Below are 13,970 nucleotides of genomic sequence, written 5' to 3'. Positions count from 1 at the left end.
TTTTGCTTTGCCTGATTTCCTTCCAGCCCTCCTCTTCCTTTTCTCCAGACCCCAAGTTAGAACTAATATTGCCCTGCTCTTCCCTCAGCATTTTAAAAGCTGTAGTAGTGCACGTCTCACAGTTTACTTTTATTTTAGTTAGTCGGGGGTATCTCAGTCATTAGGTATGCTTTTTTGGTAGGCACAGGATGCCTTTTCCCCCAGGTGAATGGAATTAAATTAAGGCATTTCTTTCCTTGTTTGACTTTAAATATAAAAACCTTTAAAACTCATAGTGGGTTTCCTATTTTGCCTGGTGTATCAGTACAGGTTCTCTAGAGAAACAGAACCAGTAGAAATACATAAGCTGATGCTCAAGTCTTGAATGAGAATTTCTCCTTTAGGGAACCTAGTCTTTGATATTAAGGCCTTCAACTGATTAGATGAGGCCCACCCAAATTATTGAGGGTAATCTCCTTTACTAAAATGTCAAATGATTATAGCTGTTTTTTCAGCAATACCTAGATTAGTATTTGATTAAATAACTGAGTACTATAGCCTAGCTAACTTAACACATAAACTAACCACCACACCTACTGTTTAGGCTTAACCAGTGTAGAAAGATACTATCTGGTTGGTTAACTATTATAGCAATAAATTTTAGGCTGTAGATACTGATGTCATCAAACATTCAATTGAATATTCATGCATCTAGTTCTTAACAACAGTGTTGTTTTTAGTGTATGGTGATGGTGAGGTTTGTGCATGTTTATCCAACTTGTCTGAGAAGTATGTTCTCCCCATTTTGAGTAAATATGACAGTTATGATTTGAGCCTGTTTCCTTCATGCTTATTTTCAGTGAAAAGGTTTGTATATTGGCTAGATTTCAAAAATTTTGTAAAGAACCTAGTTATTTAGAATTCAGGCCAAGTGCACAGTTGTTACTGTATAGGAAAGCAAACACTGCCTTCTGATTATTCAGTGTGCTCTGAGAAAAAAAGGAATGGAGAATTTGTGTAGTGAAACTATGGCTTAATAAATTCAATGACTGTTAGGCTGATGCACTTATTACATACCATCAAGAATGAAAACTAATGGTTCCCCTGACATATCCCTAGTGTATTCCATTGCAGTTCATTTCTTCTGTTAACTGTATAACTGCTTCTTATGTAAGTAAAGATTGTCACCTCTGCTTAAAGTAGAACTCTGTTCTATGGATCACAGAACTCTACTTTTTAAACTAGTGCTGTTAGAAAGCAACCAAAATGAATTAGAGCTGAATCAGCTAGAACTGTCACTTGATGTCTTTATGTAATTTCCCATCTGTTGTAAAGATTTTGTACATACTTCCACCATATAAAATATGGACCACGATCTAAATTCTGAACACTATTTTATGACATTTAAAATAAAGAAAAATAGATTGTACCTTTGCTGCCAAATGTAAATACGTAGCTTATACTTTTCCCAGTTAAAATTTGCCAGTCTTATTATATGATGTGAAGAACGTTTTGCTTTGAGGGTGGTTGGTAGGCTCCTGAGTGCTCTTCATTCTGACTTTGGCGGGGTCAGTTAGCAGTGGTGACACCACAGCTGATCATTGTCAGAGGGCCATACAACTGTGAGCAGTGTTTTGTTTTTAACCCTTTGTGGTCGTTTGTCTACTCTCAGCCACCAAAGCTTTTTTACCGTTCCGGTCGTATGTCTGCTCTCAGCCACCACAGCAAGGAACCATACGAATCTTAACTCTATTCATTCATGTATCAGTTCATAATTTCTCTGAAAGCTCTTAAGTGTCTAAGCGACCTTGTCACGAACCAAAACACTGCCCCGACAAATCGGAGATATCGAAACTCAATATAAACAAACGCGGTCGTTCCACACTCGCCAGGCAAAACACCGTGGTGAGTCAGTCGCCTTTTGAGAGTGAAGAAATCGACAAGCTTCAGAGATACTTCGCAGAATTTCCAATAAAGCTTTACAAATTACGTTTAACTGTAATTAGGCATTCTTGCTTGTTAAGATATTTCAAAATAATACTCCAAAATGGCAAAAAGAAAGTTACCAAAAGAAGTGTACTGCGAATCTGAAAGTAACGATGAAGAGTTTTATTTTGGCACCTTGAATACTGACTCTGACGTAGAAAGTGATAACGTTTGTAGTGATTCTACTATTAGTGACGTAGTTCCAAAAAAGAATTAATAAATCTTGTTTATCCTTCATAATCTTGCATGTTATGTATCACTGCTCTTTCAATGGAAATTAATTCCGACCAGTACGACACCCATGTCCAAATTTAATACGACCGCAAAGGGTTAATCCAGTTTTACTGATTTGAAAAGTTGTTTAATTTTTTGGTAGAAAGTTATATATATAAATAAATATAAAAAAACATATTTTGTTACTCCTCACCAAATGATGTTTTTTCCATTGCTTCTTCCGAGAGAGTGGAAGGGAGGGGAGAAGAGAGGGATGGATGAGGGGGGTGGAGAAAAAGAGAGGGAAGAGAGAGAAACAGAAATGTCAATGTGAGAGACACATCAACTGATTGCCTCCCACATGTGCCCTGACCTGGGATGGGGAGTGAACCCTGCAACCCAGGTACATGCCCTTGACCAGGAATCAAACCTGCAACCCATCTGTGTGTGGACCAATGCTCTAACCAATGAGGACACTGGCCAGGGCTAAAAAAAAAAAATTATTTTTTAAATGAATCCACAACACAATTGGTATGAACCTAAGAGAAGCAATCACACCTGTGGTGGTTGCTGACTGACAAATAACAGACTTTTTTCTTTCCTCTTTTGCTCTTTATTTCACTCATGATATAAGCTCATAGTTACAGAATGTGAATCCATATAATGTGATGCCCATGATCTTGTTTTTCCTGGAATTTTCATGTTTTCTGCCTCTCCTAATATGTTTGGGCCCAACCCTCGTAATTAAGTGGCTTCCTATTATCCCTGGAAAGTTCCAATTAAATTTTAGACACAGGATAGCAGGGGTGGGGAGCCTTTTTTTCTGCCAAGGGCCATTTGGGTATTTAGAACATCCTTCACAGGCCACACAAAATTATCAGCTTTAAAATGGGCCTGCTCTATTTGGTCAGACATTTAATTATCGCACCCTAATGCCCTGGCAGGGCCAGGCCAAATGATTTCGCAGGCCCATATGGTCCTTGGGTTGGATGTTCCCCACCACTGGTATCGAGGGACAAGATAACACCAAGGTATAGACATGGTTTAAAATATGCAGGCCTAGAAAGTCAAGACTAATTTTATCTGCCAGGGTTGCTTCCTCATTTGAAAAGTTAAAACTTCCTACCCACTTATCTGTTAGATTGGAAGCAATTGTGATACTGAAAAGAAATCCCTTCATCAGCCTTTGAAGAACGAAGTCAGCTTTTAAAATGTCATAATTTTTGTCCAAAAGGCAAGCCCATTGACCTTCCAAATTGTGTTTCTAAGCTGTTTTTGTTGCCCTCCTTTCTTTATGGGATATTCAGCTGAGTATGTTAAAATGTAGGGGCTTATTTCCACCAGTCTCCTCGTCCACCATCTGTTACTTTCCCCGCTCCCTCAGGGTTGCATTCTGCTCCTGACACTCCTGTGTGTTCCATCTGATCACCACTCTTCTCCAAAGTCCCACCTGGGACTCAGAGCAGAGGTTGAGCTACACTGCAGACATCACCTTCAGCAAAGGGAGGCTTCATGGCTCTGCTTTGTGAGGACACAGAGCTTGCTGGTGCATCAGTGTTTGATGTCCAGGGAGAATGAGCTATGAGAAAGCAGCCACTTATAGAATTGGCCCGTGTTCTTGGTTAAAAAAAATTAAAATGTCTTACTTTTTATTCAAGCATAACACACATAAAGATAAGTGAATCATAAGTGAATGCTTTGATGAATTTTCTCATATTGAGCATAGTCATGAAACCACCACTCAAATCAGAGAATCCAATATCACTAGTCCACCAAAATTACCCCTTCCACCTCCTCCTGGTCTCTACCATCCCCCCACACTCAGAGGTAACTGTTACCTCATGAACTTGTTGTCTCTGGAGTTTTTGTAAAAAGTAGTTTTACCTACTTTGAACTTTCATACAGTTTTGTATTTTCTCAGATATCTGGCTTTTTTGTTTCAGCATTATGTTTGTGAGATTCATTTGTGTTGTTGCATTCTTTATAGTTCACGGAGGCAAGTGAAACTAGACGGGGTATTATCTGTAGATACAGGGACAGTAGCTGTCCTCAGCCTTGTCAAGGCACACTATCCCCAGGAAGCACCACAGCATCAATAGATTTCTAATAAGTCCTGCTTCATTAAGAGTGTGATTTGCTATATTGTTATTTGTCCTGGGTCTTTTGTCTTTCAGTTATGAATATTAAAAGCCATTCTAGGGTCTTAGAGTCCTCAATTCTATGGGTGTGTTTCTTTAGCATTCCATATCCATGCTGAATATTCAAAGATTTTATTAGGATGCAGTGTGAAATATTTGAACCAGAAATGTGTATTATTTTGAGGACTGTTATTTCTTAAGATCCCTGAGTTTAGAAATTTAGAATTTGAAGCTGATTAACTTAATTTTAGGTTGCATCAAATGGAATAGAGTGGATGTGTGTTGTAGGACTAGACTGTATGATTCTTTTGGTCAATTTAGTAATTCTGCTTTTGTTTCAATTTTATAAATAGCATTGCAGGGCAGTATTACTTGATTAAAATGTATTTTGTGTGTTTGTTTTGGTGGTCTACAGATGATTTGATCTTGAAAATACTTAGAGATACTCTAATATTACAGACATTTTCTCTTAATTTAAGTGCAGCTGCATACTTTAAAAAGGCTGGTTTGCTTTCAGAAAAAAAGATAAAAAGTTTTTTATGCAACTGTTTTATCTTGGTGAAATTTGTTTTGTACTTTATTTTTTATTTTTATATCCTTTTTTAACTTTTTATTTCTCTTTTTTCAGGTTATACATTATTTCTGTGGATGCTAATTGTCTAAATTTCTGTAGCTATGGCACAAGATTATAGTAAGTACTGTACCATTCATCCTATGATATACCTGCTTTAAATGTGTTGACTTTGTCTTCAAATTTCTCATTTGAGCACTGGAAATATAGAAGCCAAGTTTTTAAAATCGACTTTTCTCAAAGGGGTCAATTCATATCTTCATCTGCTTCTTGAGTCTTTAGCCATCCATATATATAACTACATATCACGACAGTCTTACTCAGGTTATTCTGTAAATATTAGCAGAATGCATATTGGGGCTGGAGCCATGTCATGTATCCTACTGATCCCCCCTGTCATGAGCTGAGCAACTGACTGCAGCTCTAGGGTGGGCCCAGGGATTAGGGGCAACCCTCTCTCTGCTTTGTCCATGATCAACCCATCGCTGACAAAACATCACCTAGTGTTGGGCATTACCTGGCCAGAAGGATGGTTTCAGGAATGGCCCGGTAATCCCGTTCTAGCCTATGAGACTCCAAGGTAGGCTTGCCAGGAACTTGTGGCAGAAATTTTCTGATAAACAGAGTACAGGGAGAGCCTGCCTCTCTTCTTCTGGATGTTGTTTGGTGCCAGTGTGAGGTCTGATGTGTCTGCAGCTTGAGCAAGAAGCCACACAGAGCGGAGGACAGAGAAGCCAGTCCCAGAGCCTGTCTCTCCACCAGAAGTCCAAGCTGTTGAGCCAATCCATTTCCTTTCTGTTTGAGCCAGTTTGCATTGGGAGCCAAACATCCCAAGTGATTCACTTAATCTCCATTTATTTTTAGTAATCCATTAGTTTCTCCCCGGGGAATGTGGCAGTAATTGCAAAGTGAGGCACATGGTACCGTTAAGTTAAACTGGCAGAGTGTGCTGGTGTGTTGGTGGCACCCTCTTCACACTTAACAGTTAACAGGTAGTGATTTCGTATTCAAAGACAGGGGGATAAAATATATCACTTTTAGATTCCCCCCCTCCTCCTGAAGGTTTTGCCTTTTAATCAACCCAGTTTGTTTACCAATTCTTTGGAGCAGTTAAAAACCCAGGGTAAGCCTCCAAACCGCAGCGCCATTTCTCTGCCTCTGAGGAACCACCATCCTGGTTTTGGTCTTTATTCTCCTTGTGCATATGTTTGTCCTTTTACCACACATGTGTCGTATGGTTTTTTGCATGCTTTTAACTTCAGGCAATGTAGACACTATGTCTATTTATTGTTCAGAATCTCAGTTTAGAATAAATCCAGGATCAGGGAAAGAGGCTGTAAATTAGTTCTCAGATGCTTTGCCAAAGATTGATTACTAGGCATCCTAGTGATCTGAACTTTTAAGTGGTTGATGCATTTAATCAACATACTGACAGCCTCTTAACTTAGGCAATAGTCTGGTGCTTGGTTACCTTCTGAGTTCACTTTCTGTACCTGGTCCTGCAGTCCTGTGCAGGTTTGGTACCTGCAGGACACTCAGACCAACTGTGTCATCAATGAGCTTTTCAGAATGTGTTGCCTCCTTTTTTATTTAAATAGCTCTATTCATCCTATGGTCAGTATGCTTGCTTTTGGGATATGTAGGTAAATCTGGGCATTTTTCTATACTCTGACAATTAGCTGTCACACTAATAGAACTTACTTCTGTGTTTTCTAAATTTGTCAGTCTGTCCCTTGTGCTGCTAGCAGCAGTTATAAAAGAGGCATCCACTCCAATGAATAGACTGTGCAGAATGGCACCTGGAAACATAGTACTGTGAGGGAGGAAAAAAATCATTTTTCTTTTACCCCTCTAAGCTCTTCTGATCAAATTCCCAAAGCAAACAGTGTCCAACCAGTAAAGTTTCCTGGCTGACTCGCCAAAACCCTTTTAAGTTCTTCTAGCTGGACTAATTAATTAACATGGACAAATTAACAGGAGAAAATGACCAAATTTATTACATGTGCACCTACAGGGGTTCCATATGAATATGAGACCTGAGGACAGATCAAGCAGTTAAGGCTGGTAAGCCACCTTGGGGGATGGGGAATGGGGCATGGGGTTGTGGTTTAGGACTTCAAAGGGCAGGAAGGTAATTCACATGGAGATAGAAAAGCAAATATTTGATAAGTAAATGTTTGCTGGACCATCCTTAACAGGACACAGAGGACTTTGATCAAAAGGGCCTGGCTAGGTTCCTCCCTATTACACACTACTGATGTTAAACTGCAGTTATCTGTGATGACATCTCCCTTCCTTTAGGTCCTCTAAATTATTTTTAGGCAGTTAGGGGGAAGGTTAAAGGTTTTTCTTGAGTCTTCTGTTTCTTAAAAAAATAAATAATCAGCTTCAAATAATCAGTATTCTAAAAGGCATGTTTTGGGGTGACAAACTATGCTTTCCCCAGTTTCCCAGTCACTTGCGAACCTCAGAAGTGACTGGGGTTCTCAGTATCTCAGTCCCTTGCGAACCTCAGAAATCTATTCTGTGCTGTTTATTTCCGTTTGTGCCCCAGTGTGAGCCTTGGAGATAATTTTTTTCATTCTTGTCTGAAATGTATCTTAGATCATTTAACTTCTGCATTCAGAGAGCTCTATTTCTCTCAATTTCTCTCTCTCTCTCTCCTCTTATTACCCCTTGTTCTTGTTTGGAATGTTGTTGTTGGACCTGGAAACTGAATAGTCCTTTCCATTTAGAGATAATTAATTCTTTCGGTTGGGGAACAGAATTACTGATAAAGTGCCAGAGAAAGATTGATGACAATCATAAGAGGATTTCTTTCCTTTTTACTTTCAGGGTTATCTTTGCTTAAATGTTTACCATGTGAACAAAAGGTAAACGCAAAAGAGTTTTACCCCTTAATTCACCTATATTGTATCTATATTACAGGAAGGAAAACAGTAACATCTTTTGTTGAAATTTAGGTTTTTTGTGTGCTTGTGCATGTTTTTTGTTTTGGTTAAAAGAATGTGTTCTTGTTTTAATTTTATTTAAATGTAACTATCTTTAGGTTTTTTTCCCTTCATTGTGGACCGAGGCTCTTAAATTAAAATGGTGCCACTGTTAGAAGATTATAGCCATCAAGTTGAAACACCTAATCAATGAGGCCCCTATGAAAAGAGCTACTAAGTCTCTCCCCTTGGGATATGGTCAGTTTTCAAGATAGTATGTCATTTTGTACATCAGGCCAAACACACAAGAAATGTAAGATATCCTATAATATGTCTTATATCCATTTTCTTGTTTTAAAAACTTTAATGTTATGAGTACTTTTAAAGGGAAAAAGCCTATTGAAAATTTTATTTAAAAAAAATTAATTCAGGGCCCTGACCTGTAGCTCAGTTGATTAGATTATTGTCCATCCCTATGTGCCAAGGTTTCGGGTTTGATCTCCAGGTGGGGAACATACAAGAAGCAGCTAATGAATGCATAAAGAAGTGGAACAAGTTGTTGTTCCTCCCTCCCTCCCTCTGTAAAAAAAAAAAAAAAAAAAATTAAAAAAAATCAATTTTTTGTTTCTTGTGGAATGACGTCTTCTTACTTATTTTCTACATAAAGAGATTTGTAGACTTGGCTTGTTTTTATACCTCAAAATGAAATGGTGCCTTTGTGGGGGATGGCCCACTGGGCTGAGGGGACGTGTAGACAGTGACTCAGATCTGTAATTAGGTCCTGCTCTCCAAACCCTTGTTGACTTGAAAGTGCTGGCCATAGACCATTTAGTCTGGGAAAGTAATACATGAATCATCTAAATTGGCACAAATTATCTGGAATGCTATTAAACGCTTTCTCCTCTCTATTCTCATTGAGGGAATTAGAAAGGGAGTCTTGTTCTTTGAGTTTTAAAGTATCCTAGAGGGCAAAGATACATCCGTGAGAGCACATGCCTTCCCTAGATAGAATGCAAAGCAGAATGTCTGACGTTGGAAAAGCAGTTCCGATTTTGTGGGTCTGTGTTACAGCATTCCTCCCGCTTTCTATCCTTTCCTTTGTGAAGAAGGTGGTAGCTGTTGCCTGTCTTCTAGCTCCAGTTCTCTCACCCCTACCCCACCCTGTTCTCTCAGAAAGGGAAACCCAGGGGCTGCTTGTCCCTGGAGCCTCAGCTTAACCCCATATTGGAGGTAGGAGGAAGTTCTAAAAGTTTATATTGTATCTGTTTTGCTTACTCTAACTTGTCCTATTCATCATCATCTCTCACAGTTAGGATGGAATTTTGATATGCTTTTCTTCCCTTTCTCAAAATGATGGGTCAACAGATGTATCGAGACCTATTAGGCACCTGGCAATGAAGTGGTTGGAAGTTAATTTTTTGTCTTCACTAAATAGTAACTTGACTTTGTTTCCATTTATTTTATAACAAAACTTTAAAATAATCATATACATTCTGAAGTGGAGGACATTTATAAGTCATTTAGGAATAAAGATAAAGACTATTCTTAGATAGAAAGTGAACCTTTTAATTAGTTTTTTTTTTCTTTTGGGTTTTCTCTGATGGTGCATTAAGGGTCCTGCCCAGTACTTATTATCTTACTGTGCCTGCGAGAGAGAGAGAGAGAGAGAGAGAGAGAGAGAGAGAGAGAAACAACAACAAGCAGTTTTATCCAATTTGTAAGAAACACACAAGCTTTTCAGCTTGTAATGTGAGTTGTCTTTTTATCCCTGGGTAACTGTGTCTCTTCATATTGGGGTATGTGTGAGTGGGCATGGCAGAGGAATGCATCTTTTGATGGGAAGAAGGAAGCCATAGCTGGCTGTGTAATTTTGTGTTTTGCAGGCGTAACTACTGTTTTGTGTCTGTGGTTGGATGTGCATGAGCCTGTGAATTAGGTTGTCTTCATCCGTGGCAGTGCTGTGTGTTACACATTATCATGTTCACTTTGGAGCTGTTAAGACTCAGGCGTTCAGATTATAACATTGTTAGCAGACTGCTGAGTTCAGTTGAAAGATTTTAGAGTGAGTTTCTAAGAAACTAATCGGTGAAATATTTCATATCAGTGAATACCCTTGATAAAATTCCTTTATTACGTGGTTAGTTACGCTCTTTTTTCTTGATATAAATCACCAAGATCTTCAAATTAGCGATTTATAAGCTGCTGTTCACTAAGAACTGTGATCCTGTTTGTCTAAGGACTTGTTTAGTTTCCAATTATCCTTTTCACTTGGTCTCTTTGCAATTAGGAGCCCAAACACCATGCTTTAGTACCAAATACAAATCGCCCAACCTTATTATCCTTAGTTTGCATATTGTATAAATAATTGGGTCATTAGCCACACCTAAACAGAGGAGTGTGAAAGCTTTTTTACCTTTAGTGGGTGTTTAACACCACTTTAGGGCAGCAGTTCTCAACCTGTGGGTCGCGACCCCTTTGGCGGTCGAACGACCCTTTCACAGGGGTCACCTAAGACCATCGTGCATATCAGATATTTACATTATGATTCATAACAGTAGCAACATTACAGTTATGAAGTAGCAACGAAAATAATTTTATGGTTGGGTCACAACATGAGGAACTGTATTTAAAGGGCCAGAAGGTTGAGAACCACTGCTTTAGAGCTTCTGGATTACTGTGTGAGTTATTTCTCTCATGGCAGCCAGTGTCCATTGCTAATGGGTGCAGTGACTGTGAGACCTCGGTCAGGAATTCTGAAGTTCTAATGAGGTGAAAAATATCTAAGAGTTTCACCTTCCATTGCATGGCATCCCCTCAGTATCAGATGTCTTCTAACTCTGGAAATGAAATCTCAGTTTCTGAATGAATGCTAATCTCTGATGAGAGCTTCCCACCCTCACTTGTTTATTTTTTTAAATTCTTGTCAAATCAATAAAATATCGTTAGTTTGGTCTGTAGGGTTAGGTGCCTCCTCTGTAATCTGAAGTGCTCTGATAAAACAATGTGTGAAGGTAGACCAGCTGTCTCTATTGCTGTCTGAATAGTTGGCCCCATCTCTAAAATTTGGTACCTCCATTGTATAATTACATAGTGGCGTTGTTTTAAAGATGGAAATGCCAGTATATATCCATTCACTCTGCAAGAGTATAGAGCTTGTTGGTTGTAAAGATTCAGGCCAACATCCAGCAATTAAATTATCCTTTAATTGTATTTTGCTCAGCATTTGGAGTAACATCCATTCAGTTGTATTTGCTTGAAGCATCAAGAAAATCTCAGTTAACACTCTATCTTCCAGCAAAATCTATAATAATAAAAGCGTAATATGCTAATTAGACCGGACATCCTCTGGACAACCTTCCAGACGAAGCCAGGGCTGTGAGGGAAGCTCGGGTCTCAGGTGCCTGCCAGCAGCCGGCCGGAGGGAAGCCCGGGTCCTGGGTGCCAGAGAAAAGCTGGTGCCGGCAGCTGGGGGAAGGAAGACCTACTCTTGCATGAATTTTGTGCATCAGACCTCGAGTAACTTCTATAAAAATGATACATACTTGTGAAAATGTAGGAAAGCAGATAAGCATAAAGATGAAAATAAAAACCACCTGCAATTTTACCATCCAGAGTGGCTATTATTAACGTTCCTGATAATGTGTTCTCACAGAACAGAGAGCATTTCATTAAGAAACACCTCACACCAACTGTCCATAAAGGGACTGACTGAGGTGATGGTCTCCAGAAACTTACCTACTTATATGGTGTGTGTTAAAGTTAATATCTTCTAAGTTACAAGTATTTCTACAGGTTGATATCTCATCATAGGATAAGGAGAGAGTCTCTTTAAAGAGAAGCTGGACTCTGGCCTATTCTGATGATTTTTTTCCCCATTTGTTAATTATCATTTTTTAAAATAAAATTTATTGGGGTGACATTGATCAACATGATCATACAGGTTTCAGATGTGGGTTTCTATGTTACAAGATCTGTATATTACAGTGTGTTCCCACCACCCAAAGTCAAATCTTCTCCCATCACCATATGTGAGGATCCCTTTTACCCCCCACCCCCTTCCCTCTGGCAATCACCACACCGCTGTTTGTGTCTGAGTTTTGGGTCATGTTTTCTTATCCACTCAGTTACCCTATGCCTTTTGATTGGGGCATTTAATCCATTTACATTTAAAGTTATAATTGATAGATACTTGTTTGTCGCCATTTTTATTCTTTACCTCTGTGTTCCTTCTTTGTTTCTTATTTCTTTATTATTTTTTTTTTTTACAGCAGACCCTTTAGCATTTCTTGCATTGCTGGTTTGGTGGTAATAAACTCCCATAATCCTTTTTTGTCTGTGAAGCTCTTGATTTCACCCTCAATTTTTATTGATAGCCTTGCTGGGTACAGTATTCTTGGATTCAGACCCTTCCTTTGCATGACTTTGTATATTTCATTCCATTCCCTTCTTGCCTGATGTGTTTCTGTTGAGAAATCGGTCGCTAGTCTGATGGGGGATCCTTTGTAAGTAACTTTCTGTCTTTCTCTGGCCGCTTTTAAGATTCTTGCTTTGTCGCTGGTGTTTGCCAATTTAATTATAATGTGCCTTGGCGTCGGTCATATGGGGTTCATTTTGTTTGGGACTCTGTGAGCTTCTTGGATTTGTGTGAGTTTTTTCTTCCCTATATCAGGGAAGTTTTCTGTCATTAGTTTTTCAAACAGGTTTTCTATTCCTTGCTCAGTTTCTTCTCCTTCTGGCACCCCTATTATGCGAATGTTGTTTCGTTTTGTGTTGTCCCAAAGTTCTCTTAGGCTCTCCTCCTGCTTTTTAATTTTTTTTCTAGAAGCTGCTCTGCTTGGGTATTTTTTCCTACCTTGTCTTCTAGCTCACTGATGCAGTCCTCTGCTTCTTCTAGTCTACTGTTGATGCTTTCTATTGAGTTCTTTATAGCAGTGATGTCATTTTTCTTTTCTTCTTGGTTCTTCTTCATTTCCTCTTGGTTCTTACACATATTGTTGAATTTGTCTTCCATTCTTTTCATCCACCTTATGACCATTTCTCTGAATTCTTTCTCTGACAGGTTGCTTGCCTCCATTGCCTCCATTTCGTTTACTTCCTTTTCTGGTGATGGCTGTTTTTCTTTCATATGCGGGCTGTTTCTTTGTCTCCCCATGATCTCTCTTTTCCAGGTGTTTGGTTATGTAGTTCTCTCTCTGCTGCATTGATTTAAAGGCACAAAATACAACACAACAAGGCACAATGGACAAGGCACTGAACACAAATGTATTCACGATACTAATAACCCCAAATTAAGGTGACCACCAGATCAAAGAGAATTAGGGGATAAAGAAAGAAGAGGGGAAAAAAAAGAGAAAAAGAAAAAAAAGGAGTACAAAAATGAAATTGGGGAAAGGAAAAAAAAAGTAAGAGAGAAAAGAAAGACAATGAAATAGAAGAGGGGAAGAAACTATTTATATGGGGAGGAAACTCCAATAGAACAGCCACTAATCCCAACAAATTCCAGCAACAGTTCTCTGGAGATGAATGCAAACTCAAACTACAAACAACAACTAATATCAAGCGAAGTGAGGGAAAACAGAAGCAAAAAAATAACTGGGAAAAAAACCAACAGAAAAAGAAAAAGCAAAACAATCTCACAAACAAGCATAAAAAAAAACCCCCAATATACTCAACAATCAAGCAAACAACAACAAAACGACAGAGAGGAAAAAAAACGTTGGATAGTGAAGAAAGAGAAGAGAGAGGTGTATATGGATTTAGAGCCGGAGATTGGTAATTAGATATATAAGTAGGGTGAAATTTTAACAGGGGGTAAAAATAAGGAATAGGGAAAATCTAAAGCAGGGATAGGGTAAGAGAAACAGGACAACAAAAGGGGAAAAGTGAGGAAGAGAGTTTTGGCATAAAGGTAAAGTTGAGGTAGAGTAAAAGGATGCTAAAGGAAAGATGAAAATAGAATGTAGAACACTAATCCCAAAATACTCACCTTAACAAGACATGACCCAAAGGGAACAAAGCATGAATGTACTCACGGCACCGATAACCCCAATATAAGCAGCCACCCGAGAAAAGATAGTTAGGGGAGGGAAAAGAGAGCACAAATGATATCTAAGAGAGAGAAAAAAGATAGGAGAGAAAAGAAAAAGGAGAATA

General features: G+C 38.7%; 1 protein-coding gene across 32 annotated transcripts in view; it reads left to right on the top strand.

Annotated features, from left to right (window-relative positions):
• The window catches only part of SIPA1L1 (signal induced proliferation associated 1 like 1), a 352,094-nt gene that overhangs the window by 166,282 nt on the left and 171,842 nt on the right, over positions 1–13,970 (top strand). For all 32 annotated transcript variants that reach the window (XM_059691698.1, XM_059691696.1, XM_059691712.1 and 29 more), the window contains one exon: positions 4,945–5,007. The gene's annotated coding sequence lies outside the window, so the exon portion shown is untranslated. The remainder of the gene's footprint in view (positions 1–4,944; positions 5,008–13,970) is intronic.

This window comes from Myotis daubentonii, chromosome 1, assembly GCF_963259705.1.
Source record: "Myotis daubentonii chromosome 1, mMyoDau2.1, whole genome shotgun sequence".
NCBI classification, from domain to species: domain Eukaryota; kingdom Metazoa; phylum Chordata; class Mammalia; order Chiroptera; family Vespertilionidae; genus Myotis; species Myotis daubentonii.
The sequence above is the reverse complement of the archived record's forward strand: the minus strand, read 5'-3'. Positions and strand labels throughout refer to the sequence as shown.